The sequence below is a fragment of the Schistocerca serialis genome, chromosome 8 (genome assembly GCF_023864345.2).
Source record: "Schistocerca serialis cubense isolate TAMUIC-IGC-003099 chromosome 8, iqSchSeri2.2, whole genome shotgun sequence".
Classification (NCBI taxonomy): Eukaryota; Metazoa; Arthropoda; class Insecta; order Orthoptera; family Acrididae; genus Schistocerca; species Schistocerca serialis.
Genome location: NC_064645.1, coordinates 542,438,393 through 542,461,686, shown reverse-complemented (window position 1 = coordinate 542,461,686; position 23,294 = coordinate 542,438,393).

Sequence of the window (23,294 nt, the reverse complement as noted above, 5' to 3'; positions counted from 1 at the left end):
TATTGGCTCGGAAAAGTGTGGTTCGAGCAATATGTGGTGGAAGTTCGCGAACCTCTTGTCAACCCCTGTTTATTAGCCTGGGAATTCGGACACTGGCCTCTCAGGACACATTTTCTATAATGCCGTTTGTTGTTAATAATATCATAGCACTTTTCACTCAGTTAATACTAGGCAGAAATCCAATCTGCATTTGGAACGCACCTCCTTGATTCTTGTGCAGACAGCCGTGTAACATTCTGCTGCATCCATTTTTAATAAACTGCTACCAGAATACAAAAATCTCAGCAGTTATACACGCTCTTTGAAGTCCTTATGGCTCACCCCCTTCTATTCTGTCCAGGAACTTCTGGAACAGTTTAAAAAATTAAGCTAATTCCTGTGTTACGTTGTTGATTATGTTTGTTTAAACTAATGGCATGTTTCCAGAATGAGATTTTCACTCTGCAGCGGAGTGTGCGCTGATATGAAACTTCCTGGCAGATTAAAACTGTGTGCCCGATCGAGACTCGAACTCAGTCCCCTAGAACTTAGAACTAATTAAACCTAACTAACCTAAGGACATCACACACATCCATGCCCGAGGTAGGATTCGAACCTGCGACCGTAGCAGTCGAGCGGTTCCAGACTGAAGCGCCTAGAACCGCTCGGCCATACCGGTCGGCAGAACGAGTCATTACATGTAATTATAGCAGAAGATTAATAATCGATAAGCAGACACGTGTATGACTCCTACGCAGATAACATGCCATCAAACTTCCTGGCAGATTAAAACTGTGTGCCGACCGCGACTCGAACTCGGAACCTTTGCCTTTCGCGGGCGAGTGCTCTACCACCTGAGCTACCGAAGCACGACTCACGGCCGGTACTCACAGCTTAACTTCTGCCTGTATCTCGTCTCCTACCTTCCAAACCTACAGAAGCTCTCCTGCGAACCTTGCAGAACTACCACTCCTGAAAGAAAGGATACTGCGAAGACATGGCTTAGCCACAGCCTGGGGGATGTTTCTAGAATGAGATTTTCACTCTACAGCGGACTGTGTGCTGATATGAAACTTCCTGGCAGGTAAATAAAACAAATACACTGTTTTACATAATTGTAAAACAATAGCGTTGTCTTCTTCTGTCACTACCACGTATACTAAAGTGTCAAACGAGCTAAAGCGTGAAACAGGCTAAGCGTCACTTTTTATCTTTCGCTTCAGGGAAGCGGCAGCTAAAAATTCTGCAACCCGCGCTGGCAAGAAAGGTCATCACCGACCGACGTTCAGACAGCCGTCTCCGCTGCTACACCCCCCGCATCACACGCCAGACGCCTGCACCCCGTTAAGAAGGTTTTGGCTCGCTTCTGTTTAGTTATTCATGTCGAGACGTCCACAGCTGTCCGCAAGAGCTTACTAAAAGCGTCTTTCTAGGGCTTTGGCGCAACGGCACCTCTAAGACGATTCTTCGGCTGCCGCACTTCTTCGCAAAGGCGACATCTTTTTTCAATCCATTACGACAATCTGTCAAATTACCTGTAATCCGGTCTATGTCATGTTCTACCCAGATTATTCGTTTAGTTTCTACTCGTTTATAAATTATACTGTACAAGAAATTTCTATATCATTGTATCCTTGTTCATTACAGACAGAGACTCAGTGATGTTGCAGCACCAGGAAGGATAGCAAATGAAATGTAATTTTTTGCCTGTACGGCACAGTAGAAAGAACACACAATGAAATCAGTGTGTGATTTGGGAGTATACAAGGTGTGAAATTTAATACACCGGGATGACATCAGCACTGGCTGTAATGTTCTTGGCAAAATGTCTGATGAACACAGTGCTGTCTCGTAAATTATTGATACACAGCCGGTTTATTTCATAGACCGTCACACTACTGTACATACGAAAAAATAAATGCCATGAATATCGAAATAAAATATAGTTTCCGAAGGAAAAGCTCAATCGATGCTTATGGTTTCATAACACCTTAAGTTGTCTTAAATGTGCAATCATTTTTCTTGGAGTAGAGACTATGCCCACTTATGTATCCGCAACCACTTTTAACATTACTGCTACTGCTAAGTGCCTTATTTCAAACCCCTCCCCCTCGTATCTTTGTGTTGATTATCAATTTGATGGATATATGTTTATCTTTGCTTTTTGGGGTGTTCTGTTACCACTTATCACCAAGCTAATACGCTGAGACTTCCGTAGTCGTTTGAAGAGAGTCGAGGTATGGGCCCACGATGTATCGCTCGCGCGAGCTGGCGAGCGTGCAGCGCCGGAGCTTAAAGAGGGAATTCGCGGTTGGGTGCAAACAGCTGCGGACGGGCATGTGAATGTGGTGCTTTATCACCGAGCTGGTTGCAGTGTTTCGCCGAAGCCGACTTTAGAGCAGGCACGAGGTGGTGTTGTGGCGAAGTATACTTTAAAACTTGTAGTAGACAGCCCTGGAAGTCGAGCAGTATTGTATTATTAAGCCGTAGTGTACGGGTTTATATGGAGATAGGGCGCTCGGGGTGAAGGAAATTTCTCGTTGCATCGCATCGAGTTGGCCGTTGAAACCCTACTTGGTGGTGGCATTTAGTTGCTCTCTCGCTAAGAGTGGAACACCGTTGGTTGGGCCGGCCGCGGTGGTCTAGCGGTTCAGGCGCTCAGTCCGGAACCGCGCGACTGCTACGGTCGCAGGTTCGAATCCTGCCTCGGGCATGGATGTGTGTGATGTCCTTAGGTTAGTTAGGTTTAAGTAGTTCTAAGTTCTAGGGGACTGATGACCATAGATGTTAAGTCCCATAGTGCTCAGAGCCATTTGAACCATTTGAATCGTTGGTTGGTGTTATATTGTTAAGGCTTTATGCGCTTATGGAAAGTTATTCTACGTTTCGAATTCAGCTTTCTTCGGCTTGATATGGGTGAGAATACGCAAGTCTGTAAGGCTTTTAGGCTTTTATCACTCCCGTGTGTGTTTTGCCCTACTCCTAACAACACTGAGACTTATTAGCGTTATGTAAATTTGGTACGTCAATTTGCTGGTTGATTTTTCCAAAAATACGTGTATTATTTTCATATGTGAGTTAAAATTCCTTTCAAAGGTTTTGTGTGATATCCGTTTCATTGAGCTATGTTAAGCGGGCCGAATTTATCGAAACTTATTCTTGTTTAATAACCCTAAATTTGCAATCATTGACACATTAGCTTACCACAGCAATCGTTCACAATTTTTTTATTATTGGACTGTTATTGCTACGGTGTATTGCCTTTCTCAACTAAAGTAGCGACGCCATTATCTGACTCCTTGTATATTTTATTTATAGTTAAATTTCAAGGTTTCCTGATTTATGAAAAAAGATATTAATTATAGTTATTATCATTGTGTTGTACAACCCCGACCTATAGAAGGCTTCTGGACTTGTAAAATCATAATGCAGTGTCTGGGGACGTGTTGTGTCCGCTTATAACAACCTTTGTGATTAACATTGTTTTTTGGCCACAGCTATTTATCTGATGTAAAATACTTTAATAAAGTGTTCTGAGTCTAAAAATTTATGCCTTTGCGTTTTATTCCCACGCACTCCAATGTTTGAACGTAATGGAACGTTTTGAAACATATACTGTAATCGAATCTTATGAAGTACCTCGAAGAAAACGATTTATTGACACGTAGTCAGCACGGAGTCAGAAAATATCGCTCTTGGGAAACACAACTAGCTCTTTATACACATGAAGTAATGAGTGTTACCAACAGGGGATGTCAAATTGATTCCATAATTTTAGATTTCCACAAGGCTTTCGACATCGTTCCTCACAAGCGTCTTCTAACCAAACTGCGTGCCTATGGAATTGGATTCGTGATTTCCTGTCACAAAGGTCGCAGTTCGTATTAATAGACAGATGGTCATCGAGTAAAACAGAAATAATATCCGGCGTTCCTGAAGGAAGTGTTATAGGCCCTCTGTTGTTCCTGATCTATATTAACGACGTAGGAGACAATCTCAGTAGCCATCTTAGATTGTTTGCAGATGATGCTGTCATTTACCGTCTTGTACAGTCATCAGATGACCAAAACGAATTGAAAAATTATTTATATAAGATATCTGTATGGTGCGAAAAGTGGCAATTGACCCTGAACAAAGAGATTTGTGAAGTTATCCACATGAGTACTAAAAGACATCTGCTAAATTTCGATTACTCGTTAAGTCATACAAATCTGAAGTCTGTAAATTCAACTAAACACTTAGGGATTACAATTACAAATACCCTAAATTGGAACGATCACATAAATAATGTTGTAGGTAGAGCCAGCCGCGTGGGATTAGCCGAGCGGTCTAGGGCGCTGCAGTCATGGACTGTGCGGCTGGTCTCGGCGAAGGTTCGAGTCCTCCCTTGGGCATGGGTGTGCGTGTTTGTCCTTAGGATAATTTAGGTTAAGTAGTGTGTAAGCTTAGGGACTGATGACCTTAGCAGTTAAGTCCCATAAGATTTCACACACATTTGAACATGTTTTGGTAGAGCCAATCAAAGACTGCGATTCATTGGCAGAACACCTAGAAGGTGCAATAGGTCTACTAAAGAGTTTGCTTACACCACGCTCGTTCGCCCTCTTCTGGAGTATTGTTGTACGGTGTGGGATCCGCATCAGATGGGATTGACTGATGACATTGAAAAGTACAAAGAAGGCAGCTCGTTTTGTATTATCCCGAAGTAGGGAGACAGAGCCACAGACATGATACGCGAATTCGAGTGGCAATCATTAAAACAAAGGCTTTCTCGTTGCGACGGGATCTTCTCATGAAATTCCAACACTCTGTTGGCGCCCACCTACGTAGAGAAAAATGATCATGACGGTAAAATAAGAGAAATTAGGGCTCGCACAAAAAAATTTAAGTGCTCATTTTTCCCGCGCGCCGTTCGGAGTGGCATGGTAGAGAGACAGCTTGAAGGTGGTTCATTGAACCCTCTGCCTGGCACTTGATTGTGAATATCAGTGTATATATACTATGATGGTATCTGTTCTTTCGGACAAGTCACACAAATCTGAAGGCAGTAAATTCCCGGGTTCGCGTCCCGGTCGGGGCACACATTTTCATATGTCCCCGTTGACGTATGTCAACGTCTGTAAGCAGCTAAGGGTGTTCATTTCATTGTAATTTCATTCTAACGAGCTGCATGGTCACCGATGGTATCTGTTCTTTCGGACATGTCCGAAAGAACAGATACCATCTTAGTATATATATAGTTAAGGCTCACCGGGCACTTGACTATCTTCTTCTTCTGTGCGAGTGCACAAACAGTGCCCGAACTCTTAAGGGAATCGGCAACGCGCCGCGAGTAATGAGTATAATGGGCGGGGGCACCACGAATGTAGTGCGGGACAATACGTTGAGAATGTGGGTTTTGCGGGAGGCGTGCCAGAGATAAATCCCTGCAGTCGAGCAATCCTCTGTGTCCTCGGTGGCTCAGATGGACGCCGGCACGGTAGCTCAGCGTGTTTTGTCAGAGGGCTGCGTGCTCTCTGTAATAAAAAAAACTGAGTCAAGGAATCAACAATCAACACGAACGGATGTCTTGTGACGTCCGCCCAGACCGAATGCAACGAACTACATCGAACAAAATGAGAAAAAAAAGATGGATAGAGCGTCTGCCATGTAAGCAGGAGAACCCGGGTTCGAGTCCCGGTCGGGGCATACATTTTCATCAGTCCCTGTTGACGTATGTCAACGCCTGTAAGCAGGTAAGGGTGTTCATTTCACTGTAATATCAGAGTAATCACGTAGATATAGTTGTAGAATTTTGTCCTTTCTCTTGTGTTCATGATTGTTCTTGGACTGTATTTAAATTGTTTGAAATTTAATCCCATGGATCTAATCCTATGAGCAGAAAAGCATTAGGGTTTTAGTTAGAGTGAAAAGTTACACAAATAGTGGAGAAGCTGTTACGATTTAATATTATACTTGAGTAAGACATATTGTACGCAATATAGGCGCAAATGAGGCCTCATGTAGAGATCTTATTTATATTTTTGACTGGTGTTAACTTACACCTAACCATTCAGAATGTACAAAAAACTTATACCTAATTCTTCACCGCGGGTGTAACTATTTTATAGTTTGTTATGATTTATATGGTTCTATTTATTGTGCTCCTGACACGTTGGGAATTTAATTCTGTTTAATATAGGTGATGTTTTTATGTCACTCGAATGCTTTTGGAACTTTAATATTGGTCGTCGTGCATGCCGAAAAACGTAGTATATATTTAATTACCTTTGTGTTCATGATGGCTTATTATGCACTGCTTTACGCTTGTTAAGTTACATCATTATGTTGTTCATTACTGTGTTCTTTACTGTCTTTGGCTGTATGATCTTTGGCTTAGCCTTGTGACCTCTTGAATGGCACTTCTTTGCTGGACTGCCAATATTTCACTTGTTCGTGATGAAGCCATTGGTGTTACGTTTGTTAAATGTTTCTTACATTTCTCACAGCGCCACCTCACTAAGTATACAGGCCAAAATACGCCGGTAATCCGCTGATGGATTGCAAGTTCTTCAGACATACAGGATTCGTCGTTCTGATAGCCATAGATGATACTAGATCGTCTAAGCACAGGTTGACCGCCAACAAATTTCTTCGAAAGGCTCCTAAGGAAGATGATGATCTCTCCGCTTCTGTTGTTTATGAGGACCGCGACCTTATCTCAATTCGGTCCTCTGTTGCTAGAATGGCCACAATCTGCATCCTCGTTACAGTGCGTGGAAGGTTCCCAGCAAATGGTATGTACGCAGGCCATCCAGCCACGTATGTAACGGTCACATTTGAACAGATACAGTGCCTCCTACCTGGAGGGACTTGGTAGCATATGTGTTTTCATGCATCTGAATAGGTAGAACATGGAAAAGACATTTAGCAGTGTCTTTATGTGCGATGCTGTATCTGTTGGTGGACGCATAAATCTATAATAATGATCGTTAGGAGATACAGTGATGGTAACCTTGCTGTCGATGTTCCGGTACAGATAAAGAATTCACTGTACAATGTCATAATTCTCGAACACACGACCTTCCTTTTTTAAACAAATGTGTCCAGGGGTATCAATAATCGTTCCGCGTGGGAGATGTTCTGAAATTTTTTATCGCAGTCATCGTGCCCTCCATCGTAAGCGTGGTCGCATTGCACGCTAGTACAATGACATGTTTTCCGTGGGTAGCCAGTTCGATACAAGACTCTTCCACTGCGCGACATTTTGAGGTACTAGTTGCCAGTTTGCATCGTGGTTCAAATTAATTTTTATCTACATAGAGGAGGATTGATACTGGAACACTTATAAAGAATAATGGAATACTTTTGGTGTAACTGTTCCCAGCGTAGGATTTAGGTGCGTGGTGTTCGGGAAAGGAGTCGCACATTCAATTATTTCTGATAACAGAGAATAAATGGATTTTTAACTAAGCAAAAGATTTCTGTAGCCCTTGGATATCCTTAAGTAGGACTCCCCAGAATCAGCACAAGATGTCTTCCATTTAATAAAAGAATAAAATCCAACTTTTGACCTAATATACACAACCGGGCTACAACATTAGGAATTTACAGTGCTTGGCGATCGAGCATATCGTGCCATGATATCTGAAACAACTTCGGCAATAAAACATAGTTTATAGACAGTTTTAAACATGGCTGTTACTCATCAACGGTATGTTTCAACATAGGATTATACAACCATCCAGTTTCAAATCACTGCTTGGTACATTAACCTAGGTTTCTTCATTAGAACGAAATTTTGAAAAACCGTAAAACTGCATTGCGAAAACTCAATGGTCAGAATTTAGAGCTCAGGTCAAAACTAAAACAAAACGTCCCAGCCTTTGCCACGTGTGCCTAGCTAGGAACAACATCAGGCTGCGTAGCTGCTTTAAGTTCTGACCATTGCTTTTTCGCAATGTAATGGTTCGGTTTCTCAAACTTTCATTGTGTTGAAGACACACTTAGTAAGTGTCGAAAGCTTGGTCAATGTACCAAACAGTTATCTGCGAAAAGTTGGTTGTATAATTCTATCTTGAAAATGATTTATAGAATAAAAATCCACTTCACCATCGGGTGCTGTGTTGCTGATCCTACAGCCCCATGACTTTGTTTGACGTGTGTGTGATCCCATAAGACTGACTGGCCCGACCGCCACTCATTTATGTTCCCATAATAATTTGATGGCGTCACAAAATGAAGCTCTAGGCTTCGAAACCGGTTGTGAAATAAATTGAGAAACTTACCGGTTGTGAAATCAATTAAGAAACTTACTGGCATAGGAAGCGGACTTTTGTTCTGTATCCTCAGTTGCGTATGTTCACCTGATGAAGTATATTGCAGTAAAACGTAAGATTGCAAGTCAATACTAAGACTTAGCTAGGATCATAACGCACAACAACAGTTAGGCTACTACTGTCAGCAAATAGCTATCACAACAAGCTGCAGAGTCATATAATTTAATAAATTCATATAAAAAACACAAATAATTGATTACTGACACAGAACAAGTACAAAATAAGATCTCAAAAGTCTCATTCATAAAATGGTCGAAACAGGACACTTTGGGATACATATGGATAATCACCCTCACAGCATGTAACTAACCAGTAGAATGCCCTCGCACACTGCGTGAACATCTGCAGTCCTCTGTACCATCAATAAACAACCACAACGTGTCACACAACCTCAAATTTCCGAGCAGAATATTGTTGATAGCAAATACAGCCAATGCACTGGTTGTATATCACACAATGCACTCTGTCAGTCGTGGAACCACCAGAGTGCAACAGTTAGCTGTAAAAGCCGTCTTGTAGTACTCTAGATACGTGGATGATGATGATGACGATTGTTTGGGGGGGGGGGGGGGGGGAGGGGGGGGAAGGCGCTGAACTGCGCGGGCATCAGCACCCGTACAAATTCCCAATTTTTATACAGTCCATTGATACGCGGAAGCCCCTTTCTCGACCTCATCTGGGATCACTTTCGTCCGCCCTGGAGAACACACCAATCGCCCCACTACGCTGCTGTTATCCACATAGTGGCCACGCCCCGTGGAGACCGTAGGGTCGTTCGGTTGACAGAACCGCACCACAGCAGGTTCTCGAGGCCTTCGCTCTCGGCTCTGCCCACAAGTCCCTCGTTCGTATCCGTGAACAACTGACCACTCCGCCGCCCACTCTTAGCACCACGTCGGCCACGGTGGCGCTGACAAGAGGCACATGTTCTCACCGTCCGCCCTCTCGCGGCTGCAGCATTACATTCCGTACATCGACACTCCGGTGGTGGGGAAATCAGCTGCCGCGGTCGATGTGGCCCATGTTTCTCTGCGATCAAGAAGTGGGCACAGGGATGGAGTATGTGGACGGTAGCTTTAAGGGGATGCGGAATTGGATTTTGTGTTGAAAATCGATTTTCGTTTTTTAATGACGTATTATATTCCGCCAAGTTTCCTCCTTATAATGACGTATCATACATAGCTCTACTAGAGTTAAAACTATTTTATTTATTTGTGAGATCTGGTATTGCGCTTTAGTTGTACACGTCTCTCATGGCTGACCATAAACTTTTTGGCAGTACGTTTATGTAATATGAATTCAAATATCCCGCTTTGCAGCGACTCTTAATACACTATTTGTCCGAAAATGTTTCCCTCAGGTTGCATCAAGTTACTATTTGACTTTGTGACGGGATTGTTTGTAATCAGTGTGTTAAATGAAAGTTGCTGTTGTCGAGTTATTTCTTGTTTAGTGCTTCATTTTTCGCAGCGAAAATGCCTAGAACTAGAGCAAAAGTGTTTAAAGAGTGTAAACTAGCAAAAGAAAAGAAATGATGACAAGAGGTTCTTTATCATCACTGTTGGAAAATGTGAGTCCAGTTACTACTGATTTGCCGAACAAACTTTCTCCAAATAAAAACAGTGCTTCTCATAAAAAACTAAGTGATTTGGAAGAGAAATATAATTTACTTCATAAAGGGAAAGAAGTTTTTCAACTCATTAATACGAGTATATTATGCGAAGCTCTTCAAAATAATGTGTGCTGCAAAAAATATCAAGGAAACATTTCTCTGAACGTAGAATCCCATGTTGGCCTGGCTGCCCAGTTTATATTCAGTGTTCGTAAGTACAGCTGCAAGTTTCCAAGTTCTGTTTCAGTAACTGTAAATAATGGATACAATAACACTGAACTTTATAGTGTAAATATTAAGTTAGGTTATGGATTGCCCGCAGTTGGTAAGGGCAAAGCAGCTGGTCATATGCTGTGTGGTGTTCTAAATCTTCCAAGTGTACCTTCAAAGTTTGCTTACAACTATGTTCTAGGAAGTGCAGTTGAAGATGTAGCACGTAAGACAATACAGGTAGCTGTGGAAGAAGCAGTGAAAGAAAATGATGACAGTCGCGACCTCACATTAGCTTTTGATGGCACGTGGCAAAAAAGGGGTCACACCTCCAACAATGGTTTTGTAACAGCAATTAGTGTTGGCACTGGCAAGGTTATTGATGTTTCAATAATGTCTAAATACTGTAGATGCAGAGATAGGCTGAAAAATGAACATAGTGATGACTGTGTTGCTAATTATTATGGTAGTAGTGGTGGCATGGAGGTTGCTGGGGCGAAAAAAACTTTTCATCGTTCTTCAGAGTGGTATAATGTTCGCTATGTCAAGTGTCTGGGAGATGGTGACTCTAAGGCATTCAAAGAAGTTTTGGAAAGCCAACCATATGGGAACAGAGTAAATATAAGCTAATTTGAATGTATAGGACATGTGCAGAAGAGAATGGGTGCCAGGCTGAGAAGGTTAAAATCAGTAATGAAAGGGAAAAAAACTAGGAGATGGGAAAACCTTGAATGGCAAAGGAAGATTAACTGATTCCGTAATAGACCACGTTCAGAATTGCTATGGCTTTGCAGTCACAGAAAATACAGGCAATCTTGAAGAAATGACGAAAGCTATATGGGCTTTGTATTTCCACACCGCATACACAGATGAGCATCCAGAACATGGTTTGTGCCCCAAAGGTGAAAAGAGCTGGTGTAAACACAATAGGGGAATAACAACTGGAGAGAAATACATTCACCACCACAGTCTACCATTACCCACCATGGAAGAAATAAAGCCCATTTTCTGAGATCTGGCTGACAGAAGTCTTCTGATGAAATGTCTTCATGGAAAAACGCAGAACCCCAACGAGTGTTTGAATAGTGTGATATGGCATCGTCTCCCAAAAATAGTGTTTGCCGGAATTAATACACTACATTTTGGTGTGTATGATGCTGTGGCAACCTTCAATCTTGGGAATATAACTAACTGCCAGGTCCTTCAAAAGTTGGGTTTTCGTGTTGGTTCCGGCACAGTAGGTGCTATGTTGACTTTAGATCAGCACAGACTAAGGCATGCTGACAATATAATCAAGACATTAGTGAAAAAAGCAAGACAGGTGCAGAGGGGTGCCAAAAGAATGCTTGAAGATGATTAACTATGGATCAGGAATGTTTTAATCTTCTTTCTACGTTTCCCGCAAGATTGCTTTTTACTTCTTCTAGGAACATTATCTCAGGTACAGGTGAACCTGGAGGTCTGAAATTTTTATGACTTAGTCGCATGGGTTTCTTTCACACACTGAAACAACGATATTATAATTACTTGATTTACAAAAGACTTAGGGCTGATAATCTAGCAAAAAGTGATGGAAAAAATTTACTTACAAATAAATGTAAAATATCTCTGTGAGAAAATGCTTTGACAATAAACTGTTGTTTCAGTATTGTTATAACATATCAATGCACATACAGCAAAAATTTTATCTTTCTGTCTCCAGTAGTTCCCTATAGTAGGCATATTTTAACATTGCGTGGATAGGCGATTCCGTATCCCCTTAAACCAATCGGACGACTGTAAAGCGCACCCCCGTTCACCCCTCTCCCCTCCCCCCCCCCCCCCCCCCACCCAAAAAAAAACTTCACACAGCATTAGTTATTTGGTATATCATTGAGTTTTCAAATTATACCGACTTTCTGTGTTTCATGCGCATTAAATACTCAATACCCTGCACGTCAAATAACTGGGTCTCACCGGTCTTTTTCTCATAATTCACCCTCACGACCCCGACTTCAGTAAGTTAAATGTCTAGGTCTTCTTGACTGAATAGTAGCCACTTCACCACAAGGGGAAACGTGAACTAATGAAGATCAAAATTGTTGGCATGCATGAAGAAAGTGTAGCAGTGTCCTAAATTATCAAAGAAATATCACCGCCGCAGCTACAGTTCCCACCCTTCCTAATTATTGTACAAAATATTTGTTTTCCCAGCCTCATCTTCTGCATGATATCACGAAGTTTTATCTCGTTTATTTTCGTGTAGGGAGCGCGTTTCTGGGAAGCGCTTTAGGTAAAGTTCGCTCTTCCTGCTGTGGAGTGTTCCGCTACATTCATTTACTGGAAAGAATGTTACCATATGTGGAAACAGCACGACGAAATGTCCGGCTATGGTAAAGTATCAAACGCTGGGAAAGTGGCGATGGTCAGTTCTCTGACGCTACTATACGAGCACTTCTGTAACAGTTAAACGTTCAATGAATCGATAACATGTGCGAAAGCTATGAAATTCAGTGTTTTCAGAATGCGTCGGGCTAATGAAACAAGCTCTATACGAACTTTTGTTGTCATCCACAGCACCGATTCCTCTCACGACAGAAGCATTTCAATTTGTATTTCGTATGAAAACATAGTTTCTGCACTTCAATGTGGCAGTTCTCTCAAGCGTAAAAATACTGCTCCGATAACGTGCGTAACGTCAAAACGAAAAACGTCGCTAAAACCACAGAGCTCACATGGCGAATATACAGTGCCAGACGAAACATGGCTCGAGAATTCAGACAACAGTAATTTCACCCTCAACGAATTCACATGCCAGGTCTCTTTCACGCCAAGTAACTATCACAAACATATACACTCTCTTCTCGCCCCCCTTCTCTCTCTCTCTCTCTCTCTCTCTCTCTCTCTCTCCTTCCCCCTCCTCCCCCCCCCCCCCAACCCCAACCTCTCTCACCACTACTTCATACACAAATTTCAGATGGAGGACGAAAAATAATATCTCACATGTACGGCATGTTAGAAATCGTAATTTCTCGCTTTCTAGGCCTGCACAAATGTCTAGCTGTCGCCTCTCCAGCCAATCTCGCGGGCCCAAGTACAATTCTTTTCTCACCATTCTTCACTGTCCACCTCAATTAATATTTCCTTTCCAAGTCACGGACAGTAAGTGACAAAGTGACATACCTATCCGAAGTGCGAAATGTTTGTCTGTATACACTAAGACTGAATAGCCTGAATGTCACACGTAATCTGAGCTGTAGACACATATATACAATCAACACCCATAATTTCTCATATTTGTTGGCTTCACCAACTCATAACTAAAATGTCCCTTTCGAACCTAACCGAAATCTCAGGATATATCTCTGTTCAGTCTGTCACTACAACCTATATTCTGACAAATAACATCGAAGCAAAATTAAAGTTCTCACTGTACGGTACTGTCTGTGTAGACCATCGTACACCACATCATCATAGCGGCCCAGGTTAAAGCCAGTGTTCGATATCGGCTGGTTCAGCCTTCGGTACACTTTGAAATCATACAGATGATATGAGAGCTGGCTTTTTAAGTTTTCATAACAACGATGAAAGAAAACCATTTGTTTATACAAATCAACGAATTGCTTCTCAAAATATGGACACTGAAAATTATTTGCGTTTTGGGATCGGTTCTGCGTACCAATACCGTAAATTTGTTTTGGCCTGTGACATATTGATGATGGAGCATGTGGCATATGCCTAGAAACAGAAGATAACAGAGCACTGACAATATTTCTTTTGATTCTATATTATTTTCTGGAATGTAAGTTATGGTCACCGAGCTACCACTTGTCCAATCCTCATTACTACGGATATCTGATTCATTTGGATGCATTTTTAAGTATAATAATTGTACGTATCTGATACTCCAGAAAGAATAGCTTCAACAATTGACGACTAATAAAGTAAATGTACTTCAAATACGGCAAACTCCAATACGTCTGTTGTATAATTCCAAATTGCACCCGTTTATTGCAAGTGCAAAGTGACAGCGAAGAGAAAGAACGTTAGCATTGTTTTGGACATACTGTTAGATCTACTGCACAGAATGGATAAAGAAGAATTGTGGAAAAACGATGCTGCTGAGATTGGCGTTGGAACTACAACGATGCCATAACGAAAGAGTAATTGGAAGGGCACTGATGACTTTGGTTATCAAATGATGGTTCCTGGTGATGGAGTTACTGCTTTTGGTTCATCTACAGACAACGACGATGAAGAATATTTGGTGATTATATGACAAAGTCGGCGATAATTACGAAGACACAAACATCCATGGCGGTAACAACGCAGATAGACAAAATAATGACTTATTTGGAACACCAAACTAAATCAGGAGAAATGCTTACATAATCATGTTCCACATAATGACACACAAATCGGCTGATAAGAGATTATACCTTTAGGCCTACATGAAACTCACGGCGTTTTTTTTTTTTTTTCGCACTATCTCGTCAAACCTTATCTGCCAAAATTCTGTAATTTGCTTGTACCCGTGAAAGTAAATTTTGACATACGTGTTCATGGCACTTTTCGTAATTTACGAATATTCCGAATTTTTGATAATTTTGATGAACAACTGTCCTACCTACTCTGAATAATCGAGGTTCCAGCATGTTCCTAAAATATTAAAATTCATAAAAGTGTCCTACTGAGACTTGCATCTAGGGCTTTCTTGGGGTGATCCGCTGTAAGATGATCTGTCCACCATTCCAGTGCAATGCTTTCATTACATCGGATGTTGTCACCAGCAATAGTTGAAAAATGCAAAAATGAAAATAATATATCTCGCTCCTAGCTCCCCCAAGCTACGTGGAAAAGGATCGAAGTTTTGGAAAACATTTCACTTTTCATCGGAAAGGTCCTGGGATGGAAGCACAAGTCAAGGAAGTTTGTGGAGTTGTGACACATTATTTTTACTTTTTGTAATTGAGTGATTCGAGGTCATACACAACAAGCGTTTGACCTGTCTTTATGGTGTAACACAAGGCCGATAGATCTATCACCCTGACTGCAACTCAGAAATGACACATGGCAGCTACTTGAATACACCGTTTACCCTTGTATGCCTAATAAATATCATACATATTTCGGTATTTCTTTACAGTTTACTATCTTGTTGATATAAATTCAGTGATCAGAATCCTAAAGATTACCTGCAACATGGTAGGCTCAAAAGTTCTATTACGGTTTCCTGATGACAGTGGCAACTAGGAAAATTACCGAGATACCCCCCTCTCCCCCCTGCCCAACCACAATTACAGGTATCTACCTCGTGTACATAGAAGTGACGAATCATATATTCGCACTACACGATGATATAGTATAAAACGGCCTGAAGTGAATGGCTTGAAGCATTTTCAGCGCAGACCTATGTGGGAGTAAGCAGTGTACTCTCATCCACCCTAATCGCTACAGGTCCACTCACATACGTGTGTACCATTTCATGAGCTGGGTATCGCTGTCGATGGTAATTATTTCACTGAATACCTGTTTCCTCTAAGCTGCCAACATAATGCAGCTGTATACCTTGCTATTATGTCCAGGGATTAGATACGCAATACAACTAGAAATTATTATATTTTTTCTTTGTAATTGGTTGGAGTCCTCAAATATACGCTATCCAGACACATTAATATGACCACCAAGCTATTAAAAGCTTGATTAACCACATTTTGCTGCGTGAGACGTGCTGGAAAAGAGTCGCTGAGTTTCTGGAAGATAGTGACAAGGATGTGGAGCCACGCCCACTCCAGTGTCATAGCCAGATGGTCTGGATTTTTCGGGTTGGAGATCATGTCGCGAACAACCAGATCGAGGTGGTCCCACAGATTCTCGATTGGGTTTAAATCCGGTGAGATTGGCAGCCAGGTGAGTCGTAAAGTCATCATAGTGCTTTCCGAAACATGCACGTTGACTGCGAGCTCTGTGACACGTTACATTAACCTGCTGGTAGATGCGATTGTGCCGAGAAAGAACAAACTGCACGTAGGGAAGGACATGGTCCCCAAGGGTAGATACACACGTCTGTTGTTCTATTGGGCACTATAGAAAGGACGAGAGCACTTGGGAATGCCACGAAAACATTCCACAGTCCATATAAAGCATGCAGTGCGTTAGCTTTCAGATGTTTCACGTGGTACACGCCAACGGTCATAAGTCCGATGAAGCATCATTCAACTGAACAGGGCACCTGCCGCCACTCACTGGACGTTCAGTTGAGGCTCTGAAGTGCAGACCTCAGCCTTCGTCCCTGACGAACAGCAGCGAGTATGGTTACTGAACCACTTGCGCGGTTCGTAGTCCTATACGCAGCAACGCTCGATGAGCATTCGTTCGGAAGACACTGTTGATAGCATTTTGGTTCATCTGGACAGACAGAACGTCTATTCGCTGTTACACGTCAGGTATTCGCCCGCAGGCATCTCCACAGCCGTTCTTCACCAATGTCAACTGTGACCCGTGGTGTAACACACACAGTTGCCTTGGTTTTGACAGCGCCATTTTTCCATGCACAGTATACTTTAACCACGGCGGCACGCTAGCAGTTTACAAACTTAGCGGTTAGTGCAATACGTCCACCCTTAGCCCGAAAGCCAATGGTCGTACCCTTTTGGACGTCAGATAAACCGCTCCGTTTCCGCAATACAACAACGAAAGCACTGTTTTCCGCGACCCCCCCCCCACCAGGCACGCTTTACATACCTCCACAGCCAGTGCTGCCACCTGCTGTGTGTGAATGGTTACCGCACGTTGACATCGAACTGAGGCGGGGGTGACATTGGTTCGTGCAGTTGACGACACGCTATAGTTTACATTGGAGCTCATGATATGGAGCCCAGTATGCCCACTAATGATATGTAGATTAGGGTTAAGGTCGCGTCGACTACAAGGTCTTTAGACACGGTTCACCTTTTTATGTGCATTTGTTTGCCCACGCACATGACGTTATACCTCGAAATCCTAGTATTTCCGCTTTTTGACGGCTCTGATGCGTGGGATAGCGGTACTAACTCTTATACAGGGTGATTCAAAAAGAACACCACAACTTTAGGAATTTAAAACTCTGCAACGACAAAAGGCAGAGCTAAGCACTATCTGTCGGCGAATTAAGGGAGCTATAAAGTTTCATTTAGTTGTACATTTGTTCGCTTGAGGCGCTGTTGACTAGGCGTCAGCGTCAGTTGATGCTAAGATGGCGACCGCTCAACAGAAAGCTTTTTGTGTTATTGAGTACGGCAGAAGTGAATCGACGACAGTTGTTCAGCGTGCATTTCGAACGAAGTATGGTGTTAAACCTCCTGATAGGTGGTGTATTAAACGTTGGTATAAACAGTTTACAGAGAATGGGTGTTTGTGCAAAAGGAAAACTTTGGACGGCCGAGAACGAGTGATGAAAATGTAGCGCGCATCCAGCAAGCATTTGTTCGCAGCCCAGGAAAATCGACTCGCAGAGCTAGCAGAGAGCTGCAAATTCCACAATCAACTGTATGGAGAGTCCTACGAAAAAGGTTGGTTATGAAACCTTATCGTCTGAAATTGGTTCAAGCACTGTCTGCGGCTGATAAGATTAATAGAATCGATTTCTGTGATTTTATCCTTGCTCAAATGGAAACAGATGAATCTTTCGTTTCAAAGATTGTGTTTAGTGATGAAGCAACTTTCCACACTAACGAGAAAGTCAACTGTCACAATGTCTGTATATGGGGCACTGAGAATCCGCGGGAAACAACTCAGTATGAACGTGACTCGCCTAAGGTGAACGTTTTCTGTGCCATTTCAGCCAATAATGTTTTTGGTCCCTTTTTCGTCGAAGGTGCTACTGTAACTGGACTACAGTATCTGGAGATGTTAGAGAATTGGCTGTTCCCTCAGCTCGAACAAGAACCACAACAATTCATATTTCAGCAGGATGGAGCGCCACCACATTGGCACTTATCTGTCCGTAACTACCTGAACGTCAACTACCCGAGGCGGTGGATCGGCCGCCAGGCAGCCCGTGACAGAGCACTTCATCACTGGCCTCCAAGAAGCCCTGATCTTACCCTCTGCGATTTTTTCTTATGGGGGTATGTTAAGGATATGGTGTTTCGGCCACCTCTCCCAGCCACCATTGATGATTTTAAACGAGAAATAACAGCAGCTATCCAAACTGTTACGCCTGATATGCTACAGAGAGTGTGGAACGAGTTGGAGTATCGGGTTGATATTGCTCGTGTGTCTGGAGTGGGCCATATTGAACATCTCTGAACTTGTTTTTGAGTGAAAAAAAACCTTCTTAAGTACTCTTTGTAATGATATATAACAGAAGGTTATATTATGTTTCTTTCATTAAATACACATTTTTAAAGTTGTGGTATTCTTTTTGAATCACCCTGTATATTGAGCAAAGGGAAACACATCCATGACGTGCACAGAAGGATTCGGTTTTCGAATGACATCTACGAATGTAATAAGTTTCATACATTCAAAATAAAACGTTTGTGTATTAAGAATCACATTTCAATGGCAACAATAGACATGTATTAAAAATCAAATGTATAAGATGCGGAATGTTCAACGGTGATTACAGTAATTTAACGTAAATTAAAATCAAGTTTTTATACAGCACTTGAGTCTGCAGTGTGTATCAAATGGTTCAAATGGCTCTGAGCACTATGGGACTTAACATCTGAGGTCATCAGTCCCCTAGACTCAGAACGTCCTAAGCCTAACTAACCTAAGGACATCACACGCATTCATGCCCGAGGAAGGATTCGAGCCTGCGACCGTAGCAGCAGCGCGATTCCGGACAGAAGCACCTAGCACCGCTAGGTCACAGCGGCCGGCTGCAGTGTGTATCTGCTTCAGTGCAGTGTCGAGTGAGTTCATCAATTCGATAGATACAGTTGTTACTGCTAGCATGTCGTTCCATATTTCTTGGAAATTCTGTCGCACGGAGGATTTTCTACCATTTTCCGCTTAAATATCAGCTTTCCTTCTGGCATGCCTTGTTCTGATTCTGTTCAAGCGGCTCATTGGTTCTCGAGGCAGATACATTGTGGAAAGTGGTTTGATTGGATCCGTGTAGGCCTTGTAGTTGCGTTTATAAAAGAAAGTCCATTCTAATTTACATTATTCCTTCACGTCATAAATTGGTGGAGTAAGGTCCCAAATAGGTTTTCTTGATTTGAGTCTATTACGGAGTAAGGAGGTCATTGCACTATTTAGTGATAGATCTTTGAAGAACGGGATATAACTGATTCTGTTACACTCTCGAGTCGACTGTAATTGTCGCCGAAGGTGCTCTGAAGTTACTATATATTTGATAGAATAGGTAGCCATGTTAGAGGCGTGGATACGAGTGTTTAAGATATTAACCTCATCATATCGTTAAGATGTGCATCCGTATGTTTAACATGACAACTTCTACTCAATACGAGAGAGCCGTTATGAGCAACAAACTAAACCAGTGCTTGTGTCACTGTGAGCAGTGTCTTTGCGTGTCCTCCCCAGCTTCCGTAAATAATTTCTAATCAAGCTGATCCATGTTCTCAATTTTTGTTGTGTGGAGCTGCTTTTTAAAGGTGAGGGGGCAATCTAGGTCTACTCTTAGATGTTTTGCGAACTAACTGTATTTTGCCTTTCTACCACAAGAAAATACGTTTAGTTTTCGTCGTGTGTGATTGCTCAGATACATACACCTTACTTCGCAAACTTGCAGCAGGCTGGAGGTAAAAACACAAGTCCGCAACTAGTCTTATAATTGAAATAAATGGTTGTAGCTGCGTTATACGTTGCATTGAGAAGTGTCTACTTGTTTACTTCGTGATGGTGACTTGTTTCGGACACCTGTCACCTGTGTCCATTTTCAGATCATCCGCTACTGTGACAAGTACAGGCGATAGCCCATGTACAGGAACTGCCCCTGCAGTAATCAAAGGGTATATGGTCGACTTAATAACAGCATATTACACCATATAGGACGGCCTTCAGAGAATCAGGTAATTTGCTGTTGTTAAGTCAGCCATACACGGCTTTGATTACTGCAGGTCCAGTTCCTGTTCATGAGCTATCGCCTGTACTTGTCGTACTTACAGTACGGATGATTTGAAAATGGACACAGATGTCCGAAAAAAGTCACTATCAAGAAATAAAAAATGGACACATCTCAGTGCAACTTATAACAGAGCTACAATCAATTATTTCACCTTACTTCAGTTTTATGAGGGTTCGGGCATAACCTCCACTTCTTGTGATATTTCTTGTCGTATCTATATCTTTATTGAGTATTCACTCGCCTTCCTCATAATCTTTAGATTTTGTGGCTATCGCCAAATCATCTGCATAAGATAGTTTTGTACAGTTTGTAACGGAAAGTCACATGTACATTGGTTGAAAAGTATGGCTGGTAGTCACTCATACCGTAATGTGTTCTTGATGGTAAAAAATTACTATTGACAACTTCTTTAAAATAGCAGGTTTCCAGCATATTCATCATCATCGTCAACCTCTCCTTCCAAGTATTAGATGTTGTAATCGGCTGCTCCATCTCTTATGAGGACTGCCTATTTCTCTCTTTCCAGTTAGCCGAGAATTCATTACCTTTTTTGGCACTCTGTTTTCTGTCATTCTATTAACATGATCCTTCCATTTCATTCTGTTCTCTTCTATTTTATCGTTAACTGAAAAAATTTAAATCTTATCTCATTGTTTTATTCCTCTTACGTATCTCATAAACTTCAACTTTGCTACTTTTATACGCGATTTTCCTGTTTTTTTTTTTTCTTCTTTTTTCGTTCTGTCCACGATTAAGAACCATATACAAAGAGTAGCTACTGCTGTAATTTTATAGAATTTCATTTGTGTATCTTTTCTTGTTTTTCTTGACTGAGTTCTTCCATTTGTAGCGTAGATAGCTTGGTACTTATTAACTTTCCCCAGCACGGTTTAGAAATGAGGAAGGGGAGGAGGAACACCTACTTAAAAGTCCTTGGTTCATCTGAACGGGTGATAGTACATTCTGAGGGTCCCTTGCCACGGTTACAGCGGAGACGGCAACGGTGGACGAGGCGCTTGTGACCATACGCTCCCTACAGTGAATCGAAGAGCATAAGCAGCAACCCACTCTGCTAGGGTTTAATTCACAGAGAAGAAAAGGGGAGGTAGATCTCTTAAGCTCTGATCGGCATTCTACCCAAGAGAAAGCGGTCGTGCGATAGGCTTGTTATCTACATTGATAAATTTCTAAGGAATAAGCCTGATAAATAAAGCATGTTCTCCATTAAATTTGTCTATTTATTCGTGGAACAGTTTGAGAAACAGTCCATCTAGCCAACCGGTGACATAGGATACCGTTAAGTCAGTAAATGCCACAGAGGTTATCAGTATTTTGTGGAGCCAGGACTTATTCACAACAGCTACGCCCTGAACAGAGCCCTGACTTGAAAGAACGGACAGCCTCATCAAACCTATCACAAGTTACCCTTTCTAATACAATTCTTAGCTCGACGTTGTACTTGTTTACTTCTGAAAGAAGATATTACTTCCACGTTGAGAGAAAAGAGGAGGAAGAAAACACAGATGTTCTTACACCATGATTTCTTTGCATTTTATCAGAATAAGAGGAACTGTATATTACGCCGATACAGGTAGATCTGTTATTTCCACGTGAGTAGTAAACGTATTACTCGCTGAACCCTCTTATACTGTCGTACATTTTATTGTAATTTGTTTACATTCGTAAGTGCGCGCACAATTTTAACTTAAATGGACCATATATTGGAGAAGGCCATGTGTTCTGCGTTGTATCAACAGTTTTCTTACTACACACATCACGTAATCTGCGCATAACCTCTTTCCTTGTGCTCATGTTCAACAAAATATCTGTAGGTCTTTTGTTGTTGACTTCCACTTTATATTTTTAAAAAATCTGGATCTATCCACAATTGTTTAATCCTTCTTTTCACTGAAAAGAACTTGCAGAACTCCTAAAACGGTAGGTAGGGAAAGAAATTTCGTAATTTCCGTTTCGTATTACAGAGTCGTGTTTCCTATTGGAGTCGCCTATCGCATGTCTTATTGTCTCTTTTATGACGCTGTACCCAGATCCTTGTTATAACACGTATTTCTCACGAAGCAAGAAGGAGAGTTCAACGTCCCACAATTAAACGGTCCCTGCCAAAGGAACTATGTCAGCGATTTAGAAAAATTCCAAAAAATCTGAATCTTGATGGCCGAATAAGGAGCTGAACCGTCGTCTTACCCAGTGGGAGCCCAGTGTTCTAGCCTCTGTGACAACTTGCTAGGTTCTTATAACGGAGGCAGCCCAGTGGACTCATTAATAGGAAAAGCGAAATACCCGTCAAGCAATAACGCTTCAGGTTTTCCATAGCTGCACTAAACAGGTTCCGCCGAAAACAAATAGATTCCTTAAATAGTCCGTCGCTGATTTCGTCCGACAGTGTTTTGCTGGCACCATTTTTAAAAATTTTTATATTCTTGTAACATTAATAGCAACTACCTCAACAGGATGTTTAATCTGTATTCTTTTTCTTTCATTGTTAGCAATTAGCATACATCCATAAATTGTATTTTAAGCGCCGGCCGGAATGGCCAAGCGGATCTAAGCGCTACAGTCTGGAACCGCGTAACCGCTACGGTCGCAGGTTCGAATCCTGCCTCGGGCATGGATGTGTGTGATGTCCTTAGGTTAGTTTGATTTAAGTAGTTCTAAGTTCTAGGGCACTGATGACCTGAGAAGTTAAGTCCCATAGTGCTCAGACCCATTTGAACCATTTGTATTTTAAGCTGACATCAATACAAATATTATATACGTATAACATTAGAAATAATTTAATGTCAGAAACTGATGTGTCAAATTAAGAATACATAAATTAAATCTTTTTGTTAACAGTTCCTCGTACTGTATTGATAGGACCGCTGTATGAACTTTAAATTTCAGAATAACGACCACTTATGAAGTTATCATTTAAAGTGGACGTTTAAAATATAACCTAATGAAGGTGCCTGGTAGTTATAGAGTTTAAAAGTCCAAAGAAGATATTCCAAATCCCCCATGTACAGTGAGCTAGAAGTTCAGTAGTATACTTACATGCGTAGTAGATCGATACACGTATAGGATCAGTTCCTGTAGACTGCAATGTCTTTGCCTCATA